This window comes from Trachurus trachurus (genome assembly GCF_905171665.1).
Source record: "Trachurus trachurus genome assembly, chromosome: 21".
Taxonomy (NCBI): Eukaryota; Metazoa; Chordata; class Actinopteri; order Carangiformes; family Carangidae; genus Trachurus; species Trachurus trachurus.
In genome coordinates this window covers 33869899-33882043 of record NC_139899.1, presented here as the reverse complement: position 1 = coordinate 33882043, position 12145 = coordinate 33869899, and the positions used below count along the sequence as shown (strand labels likewise).

General features: G+C 41.9%; 1 long non-coding RNA gene across 1 annotated transcript; it reads right to left on the bottom strand.

Moving 5' to 3' along the window:
* Positions 1-1801: 1801 nt before the first annotated feature.
* LOC311005004 lies at positions 1802-3662 on the bottom strand. The gene is made up of 2 exons (XR_014596326.1): positions 2917-3662; positions 1802-2636 (listed from the first exon to the last, which is right to left on the bottom strand). It is a non-coding gene; the product is annotated as an uncharacterized lncRNA (long non-coding RNA).
* Positions 3663-12145: the final 8483 nt, after the last annotated feature.

Sequence of the window (12145 nt, the reverse complement as noted above, 5' to 3'; positions counted from 1 at the left end):
TTTACGCACACACACTTCCGCACGCACACACGCCTACTCCCAGGTGAACCACCCACTCTGCAACACACACACACTCAAACACACCGTGCTGCTCATCTTCAGCCTGTATGTCTCTTACAATATTCATAACATACAAGCTTACTATCAAAAAAAACAACAAAAAAACATAGAAAAATTAGAAAAGTAGCGTTTTATTTAGCCTAATATATAAAGAAAGTGACTAAACCTCCATAAATGAACTTTCCTTTGGGGTTAATAAAGTAATTCTTATCGTATCTTAAATTAAAATTTAGGTGTAGGTAATACTTTTATTAAATTCTGATTATTCATTAATCATACTCTATTACAAATACTGCTTTCTTTTTATTGCTGTTGCTCTTTATTATCTGTACTTCCTTTGCTGTTGTCTGCTGCTGCAACCTTGTAAATCCCCTCGTCTGTGGTACAAATAAAGGATGATCTTATCTTAACCCTAACCCCTAACCCTGTAACTAAACGTACATAATATTATTTATAGTGTTTCTAATGGTTCTTCTCCCTGGCTTTCTGCAGACGACCACAGCCATGATGTTTGTCTTTGCCTCATAAAGCAGGTCAAAGGTCAGAGAGGACTGAGGCCTTGAACTGAGCCCACTGGCAGCAGAGACATTTACAAACCACAGGTCTATTCTTACCACTCACATGATGAACCTATTTCTGTGCTGTCAGGTAGGGAGGGGGGAGGGGGGGTCAGATGATCTTTCTCTACAGATCACAGATAAATAAACACACACACACAAAAACATCAATCATATATATTTTATTTTTTAATTTTTGTAGAAAAAATAGTTTATAAATCATGCAGTCGGTACATCTCTGGAGCCATCTCACATTCAACACATCATCATCATCATCATCATCATCATCATCATCATCATCATCATCATCATCATCATCATCATCATCATCATCATCACAAACACTCCCCACATGAAACTCAGATTAGAACCGTTCTCTTTAAAAGCAGTGAATATAGTTCTTTCTTATGTGATCGTCTCAAAACCGATATTTACACTTGAACTAAGTCATAAATATGATAAAATGAGAATAATGTTTAGAAATGAAGATAAATACGCTGCCAGGAGGCCAGGAGGAGGCACTGTATCTAATAAACAGCTGAGAGATTCAAGTAAAAACTCTTCACTTTGACTCCAGCTCAAAAAACAGAAGAATAAAAACTATTTCTTTACTTCTTTGAGCTGCAGAGGTCAGACACTGCAGCTGCTGCTACTTCCTGTTTGAGATCAACCAATAACAACTCTTATAATAACCATAATAATAATAATAATACATCAGCTAAAAGCAGCATCAATAACAACAGCTTGAAGATTTGTATTTATCAAGGTTTCAAACCAGCGACCAGATTAAATCTGGCATGGATTTGATTCTCTATCACAGTCTAAACATCGTCACTGTCTCAGTCTTGTATCATCAACAGGTTTCCTGTCACATCGTCTCTGTTTGTGTATTTATATACAACAGATACATCACATTGTTGGTATTGTTAGTGACGGTGGGTTTTCACACTTGCTCAGCTGCATTTCAAAAATAACACTTACACTGCTCTTATTGCACACATGAGAAAAAACAACACAAACACCCTTTAGCTTTGTAATAATTCAGCAACTCTTATGTCCAGCATCGCTCTCTAATAATAATGACCAGAGCATAGTGTAACAGGAAGAAGAAGAAACAAAACACTGCCCCCTACTGAGCAAAAAGTAGTAGTTACAGTACAGTTAGTCCGTCTGTCTAACCTGCCTCTGCCCTTCACTCTTATATTTATATTTATATTTATATATTCTACTATAATATACAACATGTGTTTGTCTGTGCAGATGAAGAAGTCTTTAAACCACGGTGTGCAGGTTAGTAGCTGAGCCTCGTCTCTGGTTTTATACCATGACGTCATGGTTTTAAAGATTAACAATCTATATATTGATTGATTGTAACAGGAGGAATCCTGACACCAGCGATATGGATTTAAGTTCCCTGATGTAACGACGTCGACTTTACAACAGGAACAGAGTGAAAATATGTTTAGTTAAAGGTAGATTATTAAAAACAGATATAAACCAGCCAAAAAAAAAAAAAGTAATGGATCCCTAACAACAACACATTGACATTTACACTGGTTAATGTTTGATGGGGAGTCTGAAGTCACACCTGGTTTAGTTTCTACTAGATACCTGAGCAGAACCTGAACAGTCTGGTGCAGTCAGATCAGATCTGGTCTGAGTTGTTGCGTTGTGCCCTTCGTCACAGACCATCATCAAGGTTTCTTAGTGTGTTTGTATTGGACCCTGGTCGTACAGCGATTGGTGCAGCCGACTGTGTCATCACATCATATCATCATCATCATCATCATCATCAAAGTCTGAGGCCCTGGGGGCTTGAAAACTCAAAAAAGTGACACTGCCACCTCGGCGCCTGGCGTGCTACAACATTCAATTCCACAGACTTCTGCGTCGCCGTGTGCACGCGGATTTCCACCCTAGAAACGCTCGTCTAAACACGGAATAAAAAGTGAGAACGCAACAACGCCACTTTACACTGCAAAAACTCAAAATATTTCCAAGAATATTTGTCTTATGAGACTCATTTCTAGTCAAAACTAATCTCTTTCCACTTTAAATAAGACTCATCACAATGAACTTGTTTTTAGATCATTTTCACTTGTTTCAGACAAAATTTCAGTGAAAGCAACTTGTTTGTGCTTGTAATAAGAAAGAAAAACTTGCTCAACTATCAGATTTTTCTACTTATTTCAAGTGGAAATAGACTTGAAAGAAGTAAAAAGTGTCTAAAAACAAGCTACTTTTTGTGTGATGAGTCTTATTTTAAGTAGAATGAGATTGTTTTGACTAGAAATGAGACAAATATTCTTGGTATTTTGAGTTTCTGCAGTGCAGGGTTTTCTGTTCAGACCGTTTCCGTGTGAACGTACTCTTTAACGGGTCAATAATGAAAAGCAGGAGCTCCTCTCAGCTCTCTGCTTCCTGTCTGATCCTCTCAGGTGATGGGAGTCAGCTAGTTATTATTATTACATTCAGTCTGTTATCTACTTGACAACATCCAGAAGCTTCACCTCAGACTCTGCACAGAACGTGTTTTTTCTCCCTTTGTTGTGTATAAACTGAATATTCAGAGGTTTTCTGACTCTTGAAGACATTCCTCATCTGTCATGGTCGTTTTCAGACCAAAATAACTGATCAATTAATCAATATAATGATCAATCAGTGATGAGATAGTTGCGTGGTGTCGCTGTCATTAACTACATCTGGTCCATGTTATGTATACACTCTCCATAAACGGGTGTTTTATTTTGAAGGGTGCCGTCCGTGCCGTCTTTTCAAAGTAAAGTTCAGCGCAGGTTCACAGGTTTAAATAAAAGGCACTGACATGAACATTTAGTTGAACTCAGATGTTCTCTCTACTAGGGATGTCACCATTACTTGTTTTCACAGTTAATGTGGTATTAAACGCCACAATTAATTAATCGTAAAGATTCCTAAATACCGTCACTTTCCAAAAAAAGATTATGTATGAACCGTATCGGCAGATCTGGCACCAAAGTAAAGGTAAATGCACAGATACTGGTCCATACGTAACATTGAATTGGGAGGAATCAGTGTCATTTGTAATGTGTCATTTGTAATAATAAAAAAAAGGATTAAAATTAACTTAAACATTTGGTATCGATGACAATGAATTAATGACTTACGTATATATTTCAAACACTTTAATAATTGGTCATATTTTAATAGATACTTTGCGGAAATTATTAGTAATTATATTTTCACTATATTTGATTTTACACATTAATAGTGTTTGAAATGAATTGATGCATAATAATCATGACAATCGTAATCCACCTTTTTCCAAACGTCAAAAACCTAAGCCGGTTCTGCTCTTCCGGTGGAATTTTATGTTTACGTTTCCATGAGGACAGGACTGTCTATTGGATCTCTCAGCTCTCAGCCTCCACCGTCTTTTGGTTTGGTTATATGGGCAAGTGGAGATCAGTAGGGGGGAATGTAACGGAGTTAAAAGATAATTTGATTCCACTTGCCATAAAAACTCACCACACAACACAAAAACTTGTTTTTCCTATGGTAATTAAATGCATCACCCCTGTGGATTAGGGTCGTGCACCCCGGGGGGTAGCCGCAGTCGGACTATGCTACTTCCCTGGTAGGTGCACAAGCTGCGAGCTCCGCTATTGTTTCATGTTAATTACTTTAATTTCAATGCTATGGGGTGGTTTAAGTTGTATTTCTTAAGCATATAGCTCCCGAACAGTCGAGCACGTCCTTTTCCATAAAGAGTTGACGGTGTTTTTCTTTTATTTCTGTTTGCAACATGGCTAGGGTTACACGTGTTAGCTAACCTGCACTTTCCTTTCATTTTACATTTTTCAGCCGTGTGTGTGTGTGTGTGTGAGAGAAGAAGAGCTGGACTGACTGTAAATGTTGATTCCTCTGCCAGGTCAGTCCATGTGTGCACAATAAACGGCGAGGTTACCAACGGTGAAGGTCTGACTCGTATGTTAAAACTACACAACGCAAGAATGAGTACCAAAACCGCTACACAGACCACGGAAAAAAAGGTATTGAACGTTAATCACTTAGTTCGTTTTATGTCATAAAAGTTTTTGTTGAAAATGCATCTGCAGCGTAACGAACGTTTGACTTATAAAATACGTTTACAATTAGCCTTATGCACGTCAAATGCTAACCAAGCTTAGCATTTTTCAGCTAGAAGCTCTCTTGGCATTTTGTTTTAAATGAAACTGAAACTGTTAATACCGTGTGCATTAAATTAAACACAAATAAAACAGCCTATGTGTAGGTCGTTGGCACTGCCACTGTAGACTCACTGTAAGTGCAACTTTATGCTACAGCATGTTGTTTTTTTTTACGTTTGTATTTTTTTCTCTAGACAAATTGCTCAGCAAATTGATCCTGGTCTCTGGACAGAGAGGACAGGACATGATATTCCAGTAAGTAAGTACTACATGATTTGTGTGGGAAAAAAATGTACTATTGCCTGTAATGTCCATTTTTATTTTTATTCATTTTAGGGTTGCCTCGTCAGACAGGTGGGAATTTTTTTTTTCCCATGGTAAGGTTTCTTGTGAAAGTATAGGCACTGCAGGCATCGGTCAACAATGTAAATTGATGGTTCTTCTATTCCAGTATTTATCATTTTGTCTGTTTTCAGTGAAGTGGACGAGTTCTGCAGGAGGCTGGAAAGGCAGATGAGGAAAGAAGGAGCACTGCCATAATATAAAGACTATTTGTGAAAGCCTGTGTAATAAAACATTTGAAACCATTTCATTCCATTCAATTAATTGTGGGCTATTTTAAGACTGTTTTGTCATTATAACCCCATGCAATAGAACATTTAAAAGCATGTCATTTCATTGGAGGTTAATAATTTATTTACTCCAAAAGATTTTTTTTTTAAAGTTTAAAATCCAAACTTGTTGTTGGTTCCTCCAGGTGTCAGCTGACAGAGCTACCGGCAGCAGCAGCACGGAGATCAGATCGTCTCTGAGCAGGAGGACTCACTCAGAGGAAGATGTGAGGATGGAACCACTGTAGTGGTGTAGTGTAGTCAAGAGGCACAACGGACCAAAGATCGTCTCAGAGCGAGATGACTCACTCTAACGCTCCCACAGCCTCAGAGCGCTGCACCGCGGCCAGTTTGACACCAGGGGGCGTGTTTGTGTTAAAACCAAGGGGGGAGTGGGTTCTCCAAGTGAAGCTCACTTCCACATTCAAAAAACTGCAATCCCCTCGGCTTCCTCTGGAGACTGGGACCAGAAGGGAGCAACTCCAATTGAGCCCCATGTTAAAATAGCCGACTTTACAGCTTAAAAAAACATATTTACAGCCTGGTACATTTTATGTTTTTGGTCTCTACCGATAGTTTCCACCTCCGTGAACACTGTGGGGGGAGGAGGTGAATTTTTTTGTACCACAACCGTTTTAGTATTGTTTAGGCTTCAAATTCGTGCATAAATTACGTTGAGTGACTGGTTCACAGACAGTTTACCGGCCGTTAATTGGTTGCTCCGAGTTCAGTGGGCGGGTTCTCAGCCGGCTAACCGCTGCACCTCTCCAAATATGGAAAGTAGACTCCACCTAAAATCCAAGATGGCGCAGTTCAAATCCCCGTAGTTGCACAAAACAGGCTCCCCCAAACCAATGGGTTACCTCACGGTGCTACGTCCATTCTTTTTACAGTCTATGGTTAAAACCTCAGTGAGCAGTCATCAATGGTGACTGTAAGTTCACAGGACGATTTACAGTTCAATAGTTACACTTCTTCTTCTTTTTTAATTTATAAAGCACATTTAAACTGCAATGTGACATCAAGGTCAGGGACAGGAACAGATTAGACAGGCTCATCAAAAAATGTAGCTCTGTGATGGGGGAGGGAGCGGAGCTGGTAGAGGCTGTGGTTAAGTGGAGGATGGGGTGTAAGTTGAAGACCATCCTGGGTGACCCCCAACACCCTCTACACAAAACCCTCTCAGGTCAGAGGAGCAGCCGAAGCAAAAGGCTCATCTCCCTGACCTGCAGAACAGAAAGATTTAAGAGATCATTTGTTCCTGCTGCAATCGTTTTATATAACACTTGTTAAAATGTATTTTTGTGTTCATCTTTTTTGTCATTGTTGTATGAGCTACTGGACTAACGTGAATTTCCCTGCTAGGGATGAATAAAGTATTCTCTATCTATCTATCTATCTATCTATCTATTAAAATAACCAAAGTTGCCAAAATAATGTAGGCCTACAGGTAAATAAACCAATCAAATGTGCACACAATTTTACATACAGACTCTACCTCAACCTGGGTTGAAGGCCTTGGTGAATAAATGAGTCTTCAGAGAAGACTTATATATTTTCTGTATTTATATATTTCTGTGTGTTTTATTCTTCAATGTCATTTATCTGTGTTATTTATTGGTGTTTTCTTTGTCTTTTTGCCTTAACTAATTCCTTGAAAATTATTTTTAAACGTTTTTACTCTTTTATCTCAGTCTGACTCCAGAGGGACTCTGCACAAAAATTCCTAGCTTGTCTGTGCACAATATGGCAAAATAAAGTTCTTTAATCTTGATTTAATCATTTAACCAGAGGTGGGTAACGCACTTCATTTACTCTGTCACATATTCAGACATTCAGATAAATTGCATACTTTTTTACTTCACCTTGCCTTACATGGACAGCTCATAGACATCTTAATTTTAATATTCATTAATTATCCTTAATTTATGTTACTTTGTAAAGTTTTCATATATTTTCTTAGTGAAGTGATGTTCTTTGGCAATATCTGAATTTGTTCATTGCTGATATTGTTACATTTTTGTGTATTTGATCACATTCATGCCCTGATTATTGAACAAATAAATCAGAGGTTACTCAGCAGTTACTCAGTAGGCTACTTAAGTAGTTGTTTCACCAAGTACATTCTTACTCTTACTTAGTTAATATTTTGAAGGTTGCTTTTTACTTTTACCTGTTTAAACCTTAGCCTACTCTCCATCTCCTGCTCTTCACTCTCAGAGTTCAGGACTCGTTGTCTGAGGACTTCAGAGTCTCTCCATCCTGCTGACATGAGGACAGGACAAAGGACAGAGACCAACTGACCCACAGACACCTGGTTATTGTTTGATTTGTGTCGCAGCTTAAATTTAGCATGTAAGTTCATTTATTTTGACAGTTTTATATTCATGAAGCCATTTGAGACTCTGTTTTACTGTGAAGTCCATGTGGTTTCCTCCTCAGCTCTGTAGATGTGTGTGTGTGTGTGTGTGTGTGTGTGTGTGTGTGTGTGTGTGTGTGTGTGTGTGTGTGTGTGTGTGTGTGTGTGTGTGTGTGTGTGTGTGTGTGTGTGTGTGTGTGTGTGTGTGTGTGTGTGTGTGTGTGTGATGTTCCCACACTCTGACAGCCAGACTATTAACTGATTGAGCTCATCGTGAACTTCAGAGAGACGAGCTAATGTGATTAGCTCTGCAGGCTCCAGACTAACTGAACACTGAGACACTGTCTGATGTCGACTCTCTCTCTCTCAAATTGAATCGTAGGCAACTGGACTTGTATTTGTCTAGGAAGACGTTTCGCCTCTTATCCAAGGGGCTTCATCAGTTCGTCAGCATCGTCTCACTAGTCCACACTAGTCTGACCAAGATAGTGGAGTAAGACCCAGGTATTAAAAGGGATAGTTCACCCAAAATTGAAATTTCCTCATTATCTCCTCCCCCTCATGTGGACTAAGGGCTGGGAGAAGTTTCAGAGTCCTCCGTGGCTTCTCTGAGTTACAGGGGGTCTCGGCGTAGCAGTGCATGTCCATATAACAGTTGCAAATGGATACCAACTGTCTTCGTAACAAAAAGACACACCAAAAAACATCCAAATACCTCCATGCTGCTCGTATGTAATGTCCGTCTTGTATTGAAGCCCCGAAATGCGAAATTGTCCCGAAAAAAATTAAATAAGTCTATATTTCAAGCTTGTTTTGTAGCGGAAGCTCCTCTTCCCGGTTCGTCCAATTTGGATGAACCGAGAAGAGGAGCTTTGAGAAGCTTCCGCTACAAAACAAGCTTGAAAAATAGACTTATTTAATTTTTTTCAGGACAATTTCGCATTTCGGGGCTTCAATACAAGACAGACAAGCATATATAGCATTATATGGACATGCACTGCTACGCCGAGACCCCCTATAACTCAGAGAAGCTTCTGAACCTTCTCCCAGCCCTTAGTCCACATGAGGGGGAGTAGATAATGAGTGAAATTTCAATTTTGGGTGAACTATCCCTTTAACCTCTGTGGGTGTGTTCACCAAAGTACCTGTGAAAGTACTGGTTCCACTTGACCATTGTTGTGGTCTCAAAAGTCCTGTTGCCTACGATTCAATTTGAGGGAGAGAGAGAACAATGACCTGGATGAATGAGAATATTCATAGACATGTCTGATGTCTGGTGACCATCTACATTAAAGGACAGTTCCGGGCAAATTCAACTTGGGGCTGTATTTTCCTAACATTTTAGGTCTAAAAGAAGGAATCTGAAGATTTTCAGTTTAATGTCTCCTGTTTTGACACAGGAATATCAACTCTGGACTTGCTTCAAGTCTGACGCTGTCTGTGGGAAAAAATGTTCACTTCAAGCAAGTAAAGAGTTGATATTCCTGTGTTTATGACACAAACAGGAGCTTCCCACTGCACCTGAACACACAGAGCGTCAACTTGGGTCTCGACTCCGCCAGACTTTGAATTAGATCTAGTTTTACAAACATGTCGGCTTGCTTGAAGTAAATAAACTTCTGGGTGCATGTTTGAGTCGCCATCTGACGCTGTCTGTGGCTTTGAGGGATGGAAACAGCCTAAGCAGCAGAAGTTCAATCCGCTCCCATTCATCGCTGCCGTGGCGATGCGGGGACAGACACAACTACCGCAAAACAGGAGACATTAAACTGAACATCTTCAGATTCCTTCTTTTAGACCTAAAATGTTAGCAAAATACAGCCCCGAGTTGAATTTGCCCGGAATTGTCCTTTAATACTGTATGGAGCTTTCAAGATTGATATATTAAAATATTATCAAAAACAAACTCCAAGTTGTGTCCAGTTTTTTCTACCAGCGAAGAAGAAGAAGAGCTCAATATAAGATTCAGACAAAAGACAGAAGGTCAGATGATGAAATTTTGTGGCCAATGATGGAAAAAAACTGAAAATCCAAACTGAAATGCGTTGATCGAACAAAGACCTGGTCATCAATTACAGAAAACATTTATTATAAAACAACAACATCATTTAGAGAAGTGTGTTTTTCTGTTCTGTCGTGACTTTGTGTGTTTTTGTCTTTTCAGTGTCTGAATCAACGAGTTCAGTATCTGAGAAACAACAAAGACATGACACACACTTACAGTATGTAGCCTGTGATCATCAATAATTACAAGCATCATTAAGTCTTTGGCAGAGGTGTGTGATTGGGTCGGACGGCGTCCACAGGTCAGACAGGAAGGTTACAGTCACTAAAAAACAAAACAAAAATGGAGTCCAGCTCCGACAAACAGGAAACGTCTCCAAACAACTCGACTGTCCAGGTGTTAGTCTGTGCCGGCACAGCGTCCACCAGGAGAAGGCCACTCAGCCAGTGTAAACACACTGCAAAAATTCAAATTTTTTCCAAGAATATTTGTCTTATTTCTTGTCAAAATGTCTCATTTCTAGTCAGAACTAATCTCGTTCCACTTTAAATAAGACTCATCACCTAAAATGTACTTGTTTTTCGATAATTTTCACTTGTTTCAAACAAATTTTCACTTTTGTGCTTGTAATAAGAAAGAAAAACTTGCTCCACTATCAGATTTTCTACTTATTTCAAATGAAAATAGACTTGAAATAAGTAAAAAGTGCCTAAAAACAAGCTACTTTTTTATGTATAACTATGTATGTATGTGTATAAATATACATATTTTAGGTGTAATGAGATTTGTTTTGCCCCTCCTTGAACCACCACCTTACCGTGGTGGAGGGGTTTGAGTACCCGAATGATCCTAGGAGCTATGTTGTCGGGGGCTTAATGCCCCTGGTAGGGTCTCCCAAGGCAAACAGGTCCTAGGTAGGGAGCCAGGCCTGGGGTTGGGGCTCGCAGGCGAGCGCCTGGTGGCCGGGTCTTGGCCCACGGGACCCGGCCGGGCGCAGCCCGAACGAGCGACGTGGGCCCGCCTTTCCGTAGGCTCACTACCCGCGGAAGGGTTCAGAAGGGGCAGGTGCCAAGTGATTTGGGTGGCAGCCGTGGGCGGGGGCCCCGGCGACCCAATCCCCGGACAACGACTCTGGCTTTAGGGACATGGAATGTCACCTCGCTGGGGGGGAAAGAGCCTGAGCTCTTGCGGGAGGCTGAGGTATCGGCTAGAAATAGTCGGGCTCACCTCCACGCACAGCCTGGGCTCTGGAACCCAACTCCTTGAGAGAGGTTGGACTCTCTTCCACTCTGGAGTTGCCCATGGTGACAGGCGGCAAGCTGGTGTGGGCTTGCTCATAGCTCCCCAGCTCAGCCGCCATGTGTTGGAGTTCTCCCCACTGAACGAGAGGGTCGTTTCCCTGCGCCTTCGGGTCGGGGATAGGTCTCTCACTGTTGTTTCGGCCTACGGGCCGAACGGCAGTGCAGAGTACCCGGCCTTCCTGGAGGCCCTGGGAGGGGTGCTGGAAAGTGCTCCAACCGGGGACTCCATCGTTCTGCTGGGGGACTTCAACGCTCACGTGGGCAGTGACAGTGTTACCTGGAGAGGTGTGATTGGGAGGAACGGCCTCCCCGATCTGAACCCGAGCGGTGTTTTGTTATTGGACTTCTGTGCTAGCCACAGTCTGTCCATAACGAACACCATGTTCAGGCATAAGGGTGTCCATCAGTGCACGTGGCACCAGGACACCCTAGGCCGGAGGTCAATGATCGACTTTGTAGTCATGTCATCTGATCTCTGGCCGTATGTCTTGGACACTCGGGTGAAGAGAGGGGCTGAGCTGTCAACTGATCACCACCTGGTGGTGAGTTGGATCCGCTGGCAGGGGAGGAAGCTGGTCAGACTTGGCAGACCTAAGCGTATCGTGAGGGTCTGCTGGGAACGTCTGGCAGAATCCCCTGTCAGGGAGGTCTTCAACTCCCACCTCCGGGAGAGCTTTGATCTGGTTCCGAGGGAGGCCGGAGACATTGAGTCCGAATGGACCATGTTCTCCACTTCCATTGTTGACGCGGCCGTCCGGAGCTATGGCTGTAAGGTCTCCAGTGCCTGTCGCCACGGCATTCCCCGAAACCCGGTGGTGGACACCGGAAGTAAGGGATGCCGTCAAGCTGAAGAAGGAGTCCTACCGAGCCTGGCTAGCTCGGGGGACCCCCGAGGCAGCTGACGGGTACCGGCAGGCCAAGCGGACTGCAGCCCGGGCGGTCACGGAAGCGACAACTCAGGTCTGGGAAAAGTTCGGGGAGGAAATTCTGGCAAACCATCCGACGCCTCAGGAGGGGGAAGCAGTGCTCCGCCAACACTGTTTACCAGTTGACCTCGACTGGGGATATCGTCGGGCGGTGGAA